This window comes from Bubalus kerabau, chromosome 2, assembly GCF_029407905.1.
Source record: "Bubalus kerabau isolate K-KA32 ecotype Philippines breed swamp buffalo chromosome 2, PCC_UOA_SB_1v2, whole genome shotgun sequence".
NCBI classification, from domain to species: Eukaryota; Metazoa; Chordata; class Mammalia; order Artiodactyla; family Bovidae; genus Bubalus; species Bubalus kerabau.
In genome coordinates, this window is record NC_073625.1 from 131,863,362 (window position 1) to 131,880,026 (window position 16,665).

At 37.8% G+C, this 16,665-nt stretch overlaps 1 long non-coding RNA gene across 1 annotated transcript in view; it reads left to right on the top strand.

Annotated features, from left to right (window-relative positions):
* The window catches only part of LOC129643830 (uncharacterized), a 94,893-nt gene that overhangs the window by 61,120 nt on the left and 17,108 nt on the right, over positions 1-16,665 (top strand). The window contains exon 2 of the long non-coding RNA XR_008710528.1: positions 14,881-14,954. This is a non-coding gene — a long non-coding RNA (uncharacterized LOC129643830). The remainder of the gene's footprint in view (positions 1-14,880; positions 14,955-16,665) is intronic.

Genomic DNA, 16,665 nt, shown 5'->3' on the forward strand with positions numbered 1-16,665 from the left:
TGGGCTGCAGTCCATGGGGTCACACAGAATTGGACACGACTGAAGTGACTTAGCAGCAGCAGCAGCATGCCAATTTTTGCTGTACAGCAGTGAGTCAGTTATACATATATATGTATACATTCTTCTTTTAATATTCTTTTCCATTATGGTTTATCATAGGATATTGAATATAGTTCTCTGTGCTTGTTTATCTATTCTGTATATAATGGCTTATATTTGCTAGCCTCAACCTCCCACTCCATCCTTCCCTGAACCCCTCCCCCTTGGCAACCATCAGTCTGTTCCCTATGTCTGTGACCGTGTTTCTGTTTAATAGATATGTTCCTTTGTGCCATATTTTAGATTTCACCTTTAAGTGATATCAGATGGTATTTTTCTTTTTCTGACTTACTTCACTTAGTATAATAATCTCTAGCTGCATCCATGTTGCTGCAAAGGACATTCCTTTTTTCTTTTTTTATGGCTGAGTAGCATTCCATTGAATATCTGTACCACTGCTTCTTTATCCATTCATCTGTTGATGAACGTTAGGTTGTTTCCATGCCTTGACTATCGTGAATAGTGCTGCTATGAACATAGGGGGTGCATGTACTTTTTTGAATTATAGTTTTGTCTGGATATATGCCAGGGAGTAGCATTGCTGGATCACATGGTAATTCTTATTTCAGTTTTCTGAGGAACCTCCATAACTGTTTTCCACAGTGGCTACACCAACTTACATTCCCACCAACAGAGTAGGAGGGGGTCCTTTTTCTCCACACACTCTCTAGCATTTATTTGTAGGCTTTTAATGATGGCCATTCTGACGGCATGAGTTAGTAAGTCACTGTAGTTTTGATTTGCATTTCTCTAATCTTAGCGATGCTGAGCATCTTATGTACTCTTTCTTATACTTGCCCAAATGAGTAGGTAGAATCTTAGCATGTGTTAAAAATAGAGGCAGAGGCTAGAACTTTTAGAGTTTATGCTGCTCACAATTCCAAGTAAATTTGATAGATTGGAAAAACCTGGTCTTATATTCATTTCAGTTCTGCTGCTGCAAATATATTCTGCCTTTATATTGTTCCTGTAAGATGCCAAGCCCCAAATCCCTTGGTTTTTCTGAATATGTTTGGATACCCTGAGGGCACTTTATGGCATGGTACTCAGGGTTCATTCTGTGAGACTGTTCTATGGGATTAATTCCCACCATATTTTAGACTTACATGGCTACAGAGGACTCAGAAGTTCTTCTGAACCATTTTCTGGTGAAAATGGAGCTGTGGCCTTGGTTTAATCCATATTCTCCATCCAAAGCCTTGCTCTGTTCATAAAATGATTCCACCTTCCATGTGCCCCCACAAAAGAAATGATATCACATACATGTTAATGGAAACCCATCCACACACTAATTACCTCTCTCAGTGAAATAAATTTCAGATACTAGCAAGCAGATAGGGATATATTTGTATGTCTTTGGCAGGGTCTACTGTTGTACTCCAGGCTATTTTGGTTATGTGAGAAGTAGGGGTAGAGGGGATTACTTGAGGAGGTTAATGGATCTACTTCCTGCTCCACTGAGCAGGACAAACTTCCTGTCTACTTTCTGAGATCTACTGGTCCTCAGCACAATTTAGCATCACTGGGAGATGTAAAGTGGTGGTGTAGTACAAAGAGCACTACATTAGGATTTTGAAGACTCAATCCCAACTTACTAGCTATGTAAACTTGGGTGAGTTACTTTGACCATACTGGAAACAGGGGTTTGTGATTCTTAACCTAAGGATCTTCGTGAGAATTAAATGAGGTCACTTGTGTGAAGGTCCCAGCATGATGCCTGCTACGTTGTAAGTATTCAGTACGTGTTCATTTTTTTTCCCCCTTTCTTGTAGCTGCCATCTTGGGACTTGGGGTCCACTTTGTGTTTTTTGTTGTTATAATTTTATTGAAGTATAATTGATTTACAATGTTGTATTTCATTTCTGCTATACAGCAAAGGGACACAGTTTTATATATATATTCTTTCTCATATTCTTTTCTATTATGGTTTATCAAAGGATATTGAATATAGTTCACTGTGTATACAGTAAGATCTTGTTGTTTATCCATCGTATATATAATAGATTGCATCTATTAATCCCAAACTCCTAGTCCTTCCCTCCCCCATCTGTCTTGACAGAAACTAATTTTTTCTTATGTAACTGAAACTTTTTGTTTTAAATTGGAGTAAGATGGCACAGTGGTAAAGAATCCTCCTGCCAATGCAGGAGACACATGAGACTCTGGTTCAATCCCTGGGATGAAAGATCCCCTGGAGGAGGAAAGGGCAACCCCCTCCAGTATTTTTGCCTGGAAAATTCCATGGACAGAAGAGCCTGGCGGGCTACAGTCCATAGAGCTGCAAAGAATCAGACATGACTGAGGACACACACACACACACACAGTTGCTTTACAATGTTGTGTTAGTGTCTGCTGTACAGCAAAGTGAATCAGCTATACATATTGGGGTCAACTTTGAGCATAAGTTCACACAACTGGTGAGTTCTGCTGTCTGTCCTCTACCCCTTTAATTCGTCCCCATAAAGTCTTCCCCTCCAAGACTCCTGGAGAATATACAGCCATTTTCAGTATCCTGCCCTGGCTTTGGTTTCTCCTTAGTCTTGCTCCTGTAGTATGACCCTTATAACTGATATCAGCCCCATGGCCAAGAGTCTCAGCTATCTTGAGTGCTGCACTCCCGGCAGGCTGGGCGGGAGCTAGAGGCTCAGTAGAGAGCTAAACTGGTGAGGACCAAAGCACTTGGGTTTCTAGTGGCTTTGGTTCTATGCATGTATGTGTTTTAGGGAGAAACTATTGTTAGTACTAAAACATAACAGTTTTATAGATTACTTATCATATGCCACATGCTTTATGTTCCTTTCCTCACTTATCCTCATAGCAGCTTTGCAAGATAGATATTATTACTGCCACTTTGCCAATGAAAAAATAGGCTCTGAGAATTTAAGTAACTTGCTTAAAGTAATACAGTTTGTAAGTGGCTGTGGTAGAGAAAAGGCTATTTCTGCATGCTCAGTCATGTCTGACTCTTTGTGACCCCATGGACTGTAGCCCGCCAGGGTCCTCTGTCCATGGGATTTTACCAGCAAGAATACTTTCATCCTCCAGGGGATCTTCCCAACCCAGGGATCGAAACCACGTGTCCTACATTGGCACTCAAGTTCTTTACCGCTGAGCCACCAGGGAACCACACTATTTTTTCTAACTGGGCAAGTAGTATTTACCAGGCTCTCTTGTAATTCAGTTCGGGTTGTGTGATTGTTTTTTAGCTGATGCATCTGGATGGAAGTGACATAAGTCATTTCCAGGACTGATTGTCTCTAGGTTCTGCTTTCCCTACCAGGATAGCAGAGGTACAGGATAAAGGAATTATCATCTCTTATCAGACTTATGACATGAACAAGAATAAATCTTATTGAAGATTTTGGGGCTTAGTTGAGTGACAGACTGGGTTTTAGAGCAAGTTGTTGGGACCCCAACATTCTAACACTGTGCTGTAGTGTCTTGATATTGACACTAATGACAGACATTAGAGAGTGAACAAAATTTGAATAAAGAGAAAGATAAAAGCTAAAAATGTGCTTTGCTTTTGAAAAAATAATATTGATTACAATTATTTGAGTGAATTAACACATAATTACCACTCAAAAAATGACTATTGGTAAGCATTATTTCATTTCAGAGTTGATTCTCTATATTTAAAGGTGCGAACAGTAAGTTACAAGCCATGCCCAGTCTCAGTGCTTAGAGATACACATTTGATGGCCATAATTGTTCTAGGCATAATAGTCATGTTCACAACTGTAAAAAGTTAGAATAATATGGGTTACAAGTGAACAAATGTTGGAAGAAGGCCATCCATTTTAAAATTCTTAAACATAGTGGTTACAGGCTGACCTGAATCTTAGTGAATTTTAAGCCACAACAAGATATTATACAGATACTCCAGAGGCTGTTGGAAGAACCTCAAACTTTTTTTATTTTTTTTTTAGTCATGTATTTACTGATAAGTAGATTAGTTTTATCAGTTGGGCCACATAATTAAAAATACCTCAAAGGCACTGTTTGTGTATTATAGGTTTTATGTAACATATAAACATATATACAAACCTCTAATAGAATTATAACAGTTACTTTCTTGAACAGTAAATTGATTAGAATATTCCCTTTTAGTATCAGAAAACTCAGACCTGAGAGTTCCCTGCTGGTCCAGTGGGTAAGAATCTGCCTGCCAGTGCAGGAGACAGGGGTTTGATTCCTGGTCCCAGAAGATCCCATGTGCCACGGGTCAACTAAGCCCCTACGCCACAACTGCTGTGCCCACACGCCGCAACTACTGAAGCCCTGGTGCTAGAGCCTGTGCTCCGCAGCAAGAGAATCCTGTGTACTGCAGCAAAAAGCAGCCCATGCTCACTCTAACTAGAGAAAGCCTGCACACAACAGGGAAGATCCAGCACAGCCCCCCTGGCTCCAAAAAAAAAAATAGATTTTTTTTTTTAAAGAAAGAAAACTCAGACCTTTTTAAAAGGAACTTAAACACAGAAGGGTGTATTTTCAATAATAGCAAACTTACAAAGCATCCTCTCTAGACATAGACAGCTCTCATTTAATTTTCACAATAACCCCAGGAAGAAATGGAGGCCAGAGAGAGGTTGAGTAACTTCTCCAATGTTGCACAGCTTGTAAAGGGAAGAGCCAAGATTTGAACTCGGCCAGTCCAGTTCAGAATCTGTGGTCCTTCACCACGCTATGCACACTGCTGCCTCTCAACAACACTGTGGTAATGCTACCTATGGGCTGGGCACTGGTGAGGCATGCTCACTGTTTACTCCTCTCTTTGTCTGCAGAGAGCTTAATCTGACAAATCAGTGTGGACTTGTCCAAACCTTTATTTTGATCATGTTTCAGACTTATGCCCTTAGGGTCAATATCTTGCTGCCAGAGAAATTAGAGGAAATTTAATGAACAATTCAGTAGGTAGACTATTCCAGCACAAGGATTTTGAAAAGAACTTCCAGTTTTGGCAGACAAAAATTATGATTAAAAGGACAGGGTAATGCCAGAGTTTATGAAAAACCATACTGAACAACATTAATAGATATTACTTAGAGTTTTCTATCATTATTTTACTTCTATCTCAGAACAACTCCATAAAGTATATATTATTTAACCAAATCTCACATGTCATAGATTGTAAATTCCACAATTTATTTACTAGTAAGAAAAAAGCTTTACTATTTAAACCAAGACATATCATCAGTTCTAAGATGCATTCTTATATCAGAGATGTTAAAATGTGAAAGAATATGCACCTTAACTCTGAGGACTATGATATACTCCCCACACTACAGAAGAGGAGATAGACTTAATGAGGTTAAGTTGTCAGAGATCACATGGTTAGCCAGCAGTAGACCCAGGGCTCACATTCAGGTGGGTCTAAATTGAAGCCCATGCTCTTAACTGTTTGATGGAGTGTGTCTCAGTTTGTCATCCTTTTAGCTTATAATGAAAAAAGAACATTTTTTCATATAAGATTTTACTTTATGAAGCCATTGCTTGGCCTGCTGTTCAGTTCACAAACAAAGTACAGTTTTCTCTACTTTTAATAACTCAAGATGTTTCATAACTATGTCGTGGTTTGAGATTTGAGAACAAGCAAACAAGACCACACGAAGCTTAAAGAAGCGCAGAACAACTTCATAAAAATATTTTTAGCAATAAAGACCCACAGGACAGAAAAACAGAAAATGCATACGTACTCGACTCAGAGTCCCAGTTTTCTTTTTTTTTTTTTCCAGGAGGCGACAGCAGCTTTAAACATTGCCTTCCTCCTCCGTAGGACTATACATGCACAGTGCACAACTGCAGTTCTTGTCCTAAAAGCACTGTGAGCCATTGTTTTGTGAGTGTCTCTTGAGGCCGAGGGAAAATGTTATTGGTGGTCTGAAAGAATAGGTTTTAATATAGACATTTAATTTTCTTTCCATATACTCCATGATTAAAACAAGGTTTGCCCCATGTTCTTTTTTTTTTTTTTTAAGCCATCTTTACTCCCATTAACAAAACAGCATACTGACTGTGGCCGTGACTTTGGCTTTGACTGTCTTAAATTGATTATTTTTAAAATTTATTTTATCTAGGTATAGTTGATTTTTAGTATTGTTTAATTTCTGCTGTACAGCAAGTGACTCAGTTATACGTATATGCATTCTTTTTTTCCACTATGGTTTATCATAAGATACTGAATAGTTGCCTGTACTATACAGTGAGACCTTGCTGTTTATCCATTCTCCATGTAATAGTTTGCATCTACTAGTCCCAAACTCCCAATTCATCCCTCTCTGGCCTTTAAGAACTACAGATCTGTCCTCTATATGTCTGTGAGTCTATTTGTTTGACTGCCTTCAAGTTTAGATCGAACTTGATTTCTGCCTCTCATATTATATCCAGGTATTGAATGAAATCTGGTTGCACTGACAAAATGTAATATTATTTGTCCTCCCCCAAATCCTAAACTGAATGGTGATATAGTTTATTGATAGATTTAATTGTTTTTAAAATTAGTTTATAAGATTATGAAAAGAATGTACTACTCCTTAGCAATTACTGAAATAAGTAAAACATTTAAATTCACAAAGGCCCTGAAGAGTGAAGCAAAAAAAAAAAAAAATATATATATATATATATACACACACACACACACACACACACATATGTAAAAATATAAGTATAAATGTAATTTACAAAAGTGAGGTTTGGAACATTCAAAGTTATTGCTGTCACTCATGGTAATATTATTATTGTATCTAGGCTATAGAAATAATATGCTTTTTATTTTAAAAATCTGAAAATATAGACAAATACAAAGAAGAAAGTGAAAACATCCTAGATCCAACTTCTGAGATTGTTATAGATCTGAGAGATTAGAAAGTTGGAAGAGTAGCAGTTTAGATTCAAACTCAGGTTTAACTAGAAACCATATGCTTTTTTTTAACTATACAGTGTTACCTTCTAATATCATTTTAAACTATACTCACTGGGTGCTAGATCAACAAATGTAGTTTCATTCGAAGAAGGCTGAATATGGAACATTCTGAGAAGACTTAACACTTACATAAACATAGCCAGAAAAGAAAATGTTAAAATGTTCACACAGATTGGAAGCCTGGGCTTGGGTCCAGTTGTTCATACGCTAGGATAAATGTCTGAGTTCTGTTGGGATTACATGGTCAGTTCTAATCTATTCAGTTTCACTGACATGAGCTCTTATTATGTGCTGGATACTGTGTGAGGTATTTTATCCATACAGCATTTCTCCCCCGTAACTGCAAGTTTGGTAATTATTGGCACATACTTTAAATATGAGAGAAAAAAAAATAAAGATGAGAAAAATGGAGCTAAGACAGGTTAGGAGACTTATTCTGGTAAATGGTGGTGCCTCATGAGATATGCACCCAGCTCTGTGCACCCCAAAGTTATGTTCCTTGATGTCTGGACAATACTGGATCCCATCCTCAAGGAACTCAGAGTCTAATAGGATATGATATAATTGTAGAAATAACTAAGACATAAGAAAGGATACAAAACCAACCAACCAAGATATAAACAGAGTGTTAGGAGAATTCAGATCCAGACATGCCTATCTAGCTCTGTGTGGGAATTAGCAGTGAGAGGAGATGGAGAGCAGGAAAGCACTCCCATTAAGAGCCTGGATGGGAAAAGGGACTAAAAGGAAGAATGAAAGAGATGTGATGAAGGCTGAGTGGAACAAAATTGAATCAAGAAGAAAAAATAGAAATCTAATGTGTTGGTGACATACAAGGTGTGAGTAAGAAGTAAGGAGGGATAAAATTAGAAAGGCAGCTTTGGCTATAATATTTTTGAAGGTTTGAGCCTCAAGGGGAGAAGTTTGTATGTAATTCACCAGGCGGTGAGGCTCCCTGGGAAGTGTCTGAGTAGAGGGAGACCTTAGGAAGATTGATCAGGTGGTAGTATGGAGAGGAAGCAGGCCAGTTCATTGAAAGTCAGTTCCCTTGGCTTTCAGCAGGATACATATTACTATCCTCATTTAAGGATGAAGAAATTGAGGGTCAGAGGGACTAAGTAGCTTGCCCCAGATTATAGTAAATAGAAAAGCCAGGACTTGAATCAAGTCCCTCCAACTCCAGAGCCTCACTCTGTCACTAGCCTAACTACTTTAAGTGAGGTCCGTGGACTGAAGTCTTGGTCCCCAGGCCACCTGACAACTCATTAGAAATGCAGACCTACTGAGTCAGAATATGCGTTTTCACATGATATACGCCCCCTAAACTACTAGGCGACATTTTTTCCCCTTAGAGTGATCTGTATAATTACTGGAAAAATCATTTAGTTGGCTGCAAATCCAATTTCCTCACATAAAGAACTATCTAAGGAAAGGGGCCTTCAGGATTTTGTACTCACTGGCAGACAAATCAGGAATTTAAAACCCCAAGTTCTAACTAGCTGTGTGGCCTTGAGCAAGTCACTTCACCTCTTTGAATTTTAGTTTCCTTATCTGCATAATAGCCTGTAGGAATTAAATAAGGTGATACCTGTGAAAAGAGCTCATACACTGGAAAATCATCATAAACATACAAAGTGCTGTTACTAGGAGATAGAGCAATGAAATACCTTATTTAAAAAAAATAGGAAAGAAAAGGAGGGAGGTCAGGGAAAGAGACGAAGGAAAAAAGGGTAAAAAGAAAAGAGAGGCAAGGACAATATTTTAAAAAAGAAACAGAAGGAAAACCAGTCACTGCTGCAGGGGTTTGAAGAATTTATGGGTAGAAGAAGGTAGAGGAATCTGGGAAATCTAATTTCTGTTCCACATAGGTGTTGATGAAGATACCGAGACCACACTGCACATGGAATTGGGAAGAGTGCTAACAAGGGCCTGTGTGGTCTTGGCCCAAAGTAACAAACTCGAGGCCGGTAAAGTCATAAAAAATTAGTTATATAGTAATTAAAGGAATGAGAAACAGTTCATCTGAGGAAGAATTACTATAGATTTTTAATCTTGAGCAAAGACGCTTACATACTGAATTAATAATGGAACATTTGTTATCCATTTACTGTAGTTACCACATAAAACCAAGATACACTAATTGATTTCAAGCAGGAGACTCTTTAGCTCAGACAGTGAGGGAGGTTAGACAACGAACACATTAAAAGGAGATTATGGACTCCTCATTCCTAATTCTTTTGGTATGTATTTATTGAAGGCCTACTATTTGCCAGGCATTGTGCTAAGTGTTAGGGCTAAAAAATGCATAAAACACAGTTTCTTCCTCAATTAAGTAACAATTCAGCAGAAAAAAAGATACAAGTTATTATAATGCACCATAAAAAGTGGAAAACTTCATAAAATGGTTATAAATAAGAGGATAGGAAAATTTAGAGGCAAGAAAGTATTAACTTCAGATGTAGAAAGTATCAAGAAAGGCATACTACCTTTTATAAAATTTTATTCTTTGGTCTTCTAAGAATCGAAGACCTGAACTAACCATCTGCTGAGATTCTTTCTTACTTTGTAATACTGTGACTGTTCTTATCATGTTATCAAATAATCGATTAAGTTTGAATACATTTGGAACTGTGGGAAAACTAAGGGAGCAGTAACCCTGGCATCACTTGACTATGGAAAACCACGTCTATACAATATTTCAAAAGTAAGAAAAAACTGAGGGAAAAAAAGCCTCAAGTTTTAATTCCACCAAACAACCAGTCAGTTTATTGAGACATTAATGTCAATTCATTCTGTTGATTTGTTGGTCCCATGGTGACACAAACCTATAAAGAGAATATAAATGTATAAAAAAACTAATCAGTCACTGATCACCCCCCTTCCCTCCTAAATCCATTTAAATTAAAATATTTCTGAGGTAAGGAAGGGGAAGTAATGGTTATAGTATGTACTGTGAAGGTAGTTTGTATAGATGAACAAGTTAAATTTTTTTATATTGGTCACCAGGAAAAATCTGGGAAAAACTGCCTTTCTGCATGTTGTAAAGTTTTGACATAATAAAAATCAAGTGGAATATATTTAAAGAGTTCTAGTATACTGAATCTGCTAATCAGTTATCTGAGCTTTTATCAGTTAAAAGCTTATAAAGAAGAAAATGCTGCAAACCAGAAAATATTTTTTTTCTATTTTTGTAATTGCTGTAAGGCTAAGTAATACATTGAGATAATTTTAGAAGAATTTAGACAGGTTAAAGATATCTGGATGGGGGCAAAAACATGTTAGAATTTATCAACAGAATGGAATAGAATGTTAGTCAAAAAATTTTTTAATGTAGTTTCACATATATAATAGATTAACTGAATATTTTTTGGATGACTATTGATAAATGCATAAGCTCTGGGTTTGCTGAACTTCTGAAGGACATGTGCCTGTAATTGGCCTTTCTCATTTCTGTCTTGTTAACAAGTATATAAATAAGAGAAGGCTTCAGTAATTGGCTCAGAGTTACTAATGAATTAATTAACTTCAGTCTATTTTACCTAACCTTTAATAAAAAGAGTCTTTTTATTTTTTTGGTTCAGCAATAGGTCTGACAGACTGAAAAAACAGACATGCAGCAAAGCTCTTGAAAATTAATGAGAAACGAGGAAAGAATCAATGTACATTCTGCTTGCAGAGAACTGACACAAAAAAGACACAATAAACCATGAACAAACACAGTCAGTTTAAAAAATAGGTTAGAAAAAGTGGGCAAATTCAATTATAGAAGTAATTAGAAGATATAGGGCAAGGCTGCCTTTTGGGACTGTGCCAGAAAACATGAATTAATATGAGTGAATAGAAAGAACCCATGTAGTAATTAAGAAGCAATCACCTATGGCAATGAGTACCTGAAAACAGGCTGCAAACTATTAATTCAGTGATCAAAAATATTTTTAGATGATTAATATGGCAAATTTATTTTAAAAGACTAATTTCTGGAAAGATATCAAGACAATAGCACACTATTTGTTCCTCTGGCATTTATATAGCTAATTAAATTTTATAATTTGCAACAACAGTCATTATTATCTGAAAACAGTAAAAGCAATATTTCGCCTCCTTTTTAAAAAACAGTGGTTCCAAAATCATTGTTAAATCCAACTCCTGCTGTCCTCCTATAAGTGCCTAAGCTTTGACTGTTACATCCTTTCAATGTACATTTTCCTTATAAGTCTGTGTTTGAGTAACATTAAAAATTTGAATTAATGTACACATTCTCAAAGGTTTTGTAAGTTCCCATACTTGGGCAGGGATTCCACAAACTGTTTAATTTCAACAATAACAAATAAAAGCAGTTTAATGTACTATTTGTGTATCAAAGACTTTCTTACTTGGTCAACAGAGGTCTGTTACTTCAGTACACACCATTCCTCCCCCTAGAATACAAAGGCGTAGACACGTTACAGTGAAGAGTGCTTAACAACACACAGAAGGCTAATGGCTTCTGAAATAGGTGATTATCAGAGACCCGTAGAGCAAGATGAGGGTCTGGCTGGTAATAAATAACCTTGCAATATGAAGTATTCTATTTCTACAGCTTTAAAAAAAATGTACATTTCATTTGTTGATCAGAAAAGTCTGGAAAATACTGTTTCTTTGGAAATAACAGGAATCTACTAAAACGAATCAGTGTCTCTGTGGGGAGTTATTGAACACCTACTAAGGGCCTAAGGCATGAAAGTCAATCCTGAAATGCTAACCTTGTAACAGATATTTATATGTGTATGCATGTATGATTTCCTTTTGGAAGTCAATGAGCAGAAACCTTTGTATGCCATGCTTTCGAGATGCTAGATTTTTAGTTACTAAATTCGTTCATGGAGTATTACTGTTTTTGAGGTTAAGATATTAAATTCATTACCTACAAAACAAGATCAAGCTAGAAACTCACTGAGTGTCACTGTTGCAGACGGCATGGAGGTACAGAGTATAGGTATTTGAGAAGAATAAACATGAGAGGTTTTAACAAGATAACAAATTAAGCCGATATTAGACCTATCCAGTTCTTTCATTATTTGTATTTCTCTTATTTTCTTAAACTAGGTGCTTTTGAAAAAAACATATGAGAGAAAATAGCCTCTAACAGAGGTCTCTCAGTCTCCGAGTTTGCTTCATGGTGTTCAGTATCATAACTTAGGTGTGACAACAGCAGAGCCAGCTAGATGATGCTGATGACAGAGAGCCTCCCAAGAGGCGGGCAATTGGGAACTAGTGAAGTGAGTACAGCTTAGAGGTGTGGGGCTGAGGGGCTGCCAGCTGAACAGGGCCCACTCACCATGAAATGTTAATGTGTCAATGAAGGCGGAAAGCATGAATGAACTACAAAGAAACTGAAAATGACTCAGCTGGTTGGAAATGGAATTTGGGCTCTTTGCCAAAGTAAGGTGTTTAAGGGCACACGCCCTAACACCTCGGGAATAAAAGGCTGCCCCTGACTTTGAAAAGACAAAATATTTTGAAGAAAGACAAATGGCTTTTTTCATCAGAAATAAACTTCCGTTTTTTCTTTTTTCTTCCTTTCCATACAACATTTTCTGAGTTCCTACTTTTTGCCAGATTCTGGGTTAGGGATGAAGAACAGAGGGAGGGAGAACAGAATATAAAGGTAAATGAGACCCAGTGCCTCTTTCAAAGCTGCTGTCCTAGAGGAAGGACAGATGTAAGCAACTGCAATAAAAGATTTTAATAAAATAATTGCAAAAGGGGGGAAGAGGTAACTTGTGGTGATAGTGCAGAGGAAGGAGGCAATTAGTTAGGGGGCTATATAGTAGATCAAAAAAGGTTTTCATAGAAGAGGTGGCAATTATGCCAGTCTTTGAAGAATAATGGTGCTTCCCAGTGGCTCAGTTGGTAAAGAATCTGCGTGCAATGCAGGAGGCCCCAGTTTGATTCCTGGGTCAGGAAGATCCACTGGAGAAGGAATAGGCTACCCACTCCAGTATTCTGGCTTGGAGAATTCCATGGACTATAGTCCATGGAGTCACAAAGAGTTGGACATGACTGAGCAACTTTTACTTTCACATTTTCTTGAAGAATAATAGGCAGAACTGGAAGAGGAGAATTTTAGCTGGAGGAAACTTTCTTTTATCCTGCTATCATCTCTGACTTCCTCTTTTGCAGATCAAAGTTATTTTAGGAAGAGAAAATAGACAAGACAACCATGATGTGTGTACCTGAGGATGGCGATTGTGCGTGTTGGGGTGGATAGGGAGGAGGATGGGTGTGAGAAGAAAGATTGGGTGGTATGAGGATTTCTTTAGAGTTTATAATATATTCTCCTCATTTACCAAATTTTGCCTCCTCCAGGTTAGTATTTTTTTTTCAGACACACTCTTTTTTAATATTTGAATGATGTTTTGATTCTATTTTGATTCCATGTGACTCTCCAATAGCTTTTATTTTTTTATGTTTGATGGCTTAGTCATTTTGGGCAATGATAAGTTTCTTATTCTAATTTATAACTTGATTCCTGTGGATTGTACTATATTTATACTTGTACCTAGTTATTCCTTTATTAATATATCTTTTCTTTTTCTCATTAAATAAATATTTAAGTATTTACTACTTGATAAGTATCTTGCTAGGCATAGTTTATTCTTCCCTTGCTTCTAGCTTGGAATATGAAACATGGAAGTTATTTAAAATGCAGTATCTAAAAGATCAGACTTATGCATATGGTTCGGAGAAGGCAGTGGCACCCCACTCCAGTACTTTGCCTGGAAAATCCCATGGATGGAGGAGCCTGGTAGGCTGCAGTCCATGGGGTTGCTAAGAGTCGGACATAACTGAGTGACTTCACTTGCACTTTTCACTTTCCTGCATTGGAGAAGGAAATGGCAACCCACTCCAGTGTTCTTGCCTGGAGAATCTTAGGGATGGGGGAGCCTGGTGGCTGCCGTCTATGGAGTTGCACAGAGTCGGACATTACTGAAGTGACTTAGCAGCAGCAGCAGCAGCAGCATGCATATGGTTGAATCTTATTCAGTGTTGAACATCAAAACTAATCGTGTTCTTGACTGATCTATTAGTCAGTGGGGCCATGTATACTGGTCTACTTAGTTCTTAAGATGTTTTCAAAGGAAGACTATAGAGCAACAGCCTTGTTAAGATAATCACAGCAGACTTATCTTTAAATTTCAGGCTGGTATGAGTCAAAAATTGCCTATGTACAAAACGAGACTTATTTACTAAATAGTTCAGTTCATTTCACAGTCCCTCAGTCGTGTCTGACTCTTTGAGACCCCATGGACTGCAGCACGCCAGGCTTCCATGTCCATTTACTAGATATATAAAATCTAAACCTCCGTGTCTGTCTAGAGGCTAAGAAAAGTATCATACGTGAGCATTAATTCATTCAGTGGATTTTTAAAGTAGTACTCTGCTAGAAACTAGGGATATAAAAATGATTAAAAATGAGCTTTGCCCTTAAGGAACTTACTCCCACAAGAAATAGATGAGTCAGATAAGTAAATCAGTTATAACTGATGAGGTATTAAAGTACAGCATTCTGTGAAAGCACAAAAAAGGGAGATCTTGATTGGGACAGTAAGGTAAGAAGATAAAATACCAGAGGTTAAAGTTTAGGAACAAGAATTTAATTAGCTGAAGAAGGGCACCAAGGGCCAAGGAAAGGTGATGTATAAAATAGCATGATGAGCTTGGAAATGTCTTTTTGCAAACTTACAAAGAATTGGCTCCGTATTAAAAGAAGGGTGGGTGGAATGGTTAAAATATCCCTTATATAGATCAGACTCTCTCTGAGGTCTTCAGGGCCTTGTCTCATTTCCTTTTTCCTAATTCCTTTTCTTTTGCCCAAGGTTTTTGGATAGAACCGTATCGAAAGTCTGGTCTGTGGTAATTTTAGAATTTGAGCTGCTGGCCTGCTGATGGGGTAAGTCAAATGGGCGTTCATGCTAATAACCTAGGTGAGAGCACAGAAGAGCAGTCATGGATGGGATCCCAGTATACTTGTGTGTGCCTCAGGAAGTTGTTGACTGTATGGAAATGATTTCTTTTTCTATGCCAGTGTTTCCTTTTGTCTGAATTCAGAGCCTTGAATAGGCTAACTTGTTGCAAAGGTCTCAAAAGTTTTACTTCATGAACAACATCAAGAAAAGGAGTTGAGACAGTTCTCAGGATTAGCTCTCGTGTATCACATGGTAAAGGTACTTACTAGAAATGTCTACTCTACCCACTTAATTCCTTTCCTAATTCCTTATCTTTCAGGAATCAGCTTGAATGACTTTTTTTTTTCTGAGAAGCTTTGTCTCATCTTCTGTATTAGATCATATCCCTCTGTTATATGCTTTCTTAGCACCCTGCAATTTTCCTTTGTAGCGCTGAATATGACTCCAGTTAAATACTAAATTATGTAATTAATGCTTTCACACCAGACTCTTTAAGTAGAATATTAGCTTTATGAGGGCAGGAACTAGATTTTATGCTGCTGTATCTGCAATGCCTAGCAGCATTCCTGGCTCATAGCAGATGCTCAGTATGGATTTTTTGAAAATAATTCAGTTACTTGTTATCCCAGTTCCATTCAACAAATTGAAAAGTAGCAGAGCTTCTAAGTAAAACCAGATCTGTAGATCCTAGAGCTAACGGGAACTCCCAGGAATCTCTCAAAACTGATACAGGCTTCTAGGAGAGTTCAAATGATGGCTCTGGGTTATCTCCTCTTATTATTCTACCTGGCCTCTCCTGATGGTATTTTGGCTCAAAACTAACCCAGCACCTTCTCGTTCATTCATGTCAGCAACTTGTTATTGTAACTTGCTTGCCCCAGGCCAGAGCTTCCTTCATTATTGAGTGCCAGATATGTTTGTCACTGTGCCAAGTACTTGGGATAAAAACTTGGAAAGGCATGGACTTGACCTCAGGAGAGCCATAGGCTGCCATGAAGTGACAAGATCAGAGCAAGCTTCATCAATCTCCAGGGAACCATTGCTTGGAATTATAAGACCATTGCCCTTTTAGCATAAAGAATTTGATCACTGTGAAAATGCACATCACCTTGGAAATCATAATTATTGTTAGCTGTTATCAAGTACTTTTGCCTTCATATAAATGAAAAATCGAGGAGCAGATTTGGGCTCTGAGGTGTAGAAGGACAGAGAAAAGGCCTTTGGGAGTGTGAGAAGAAGAGGGACAGGAGAGCTAGTAAGTTGGGAAAGGGGTAAAAATGAAATAGCTAGAGCAACAGTGCCTAGCACATAGTAGACACAATTTACTCAAGGCAGTGCTTGAGTAAAGGGCAAGTTTTACCTTAGGCTGTTTCTTTAGGTAGCTAGTGATTTCTGGTTGAGTAAAAGTTTACAAAATAGGAAACAGATGGCTCCAGCTGTTTGGGGTTGACGCCAAATCCCAGTTATGCTCACAAAGTAGGACTTCACAGGGAGACCGTACAAGATGTATTTTTTTTTTTTTTTTCTCTTCTAGCACTGTGAATTCAAGATTTCCATTTACTCTGGGGTGGTGGGGCGATAAATTGGGAGATTGGAATTAACATGTATGTTCAGTTCAGTTCAGTCCCTCAGTTGTGTCCGACTCTTTGCGACCCCATGAATCGAAGCATGCCAGGCCTCCCTGTCCATCACCAA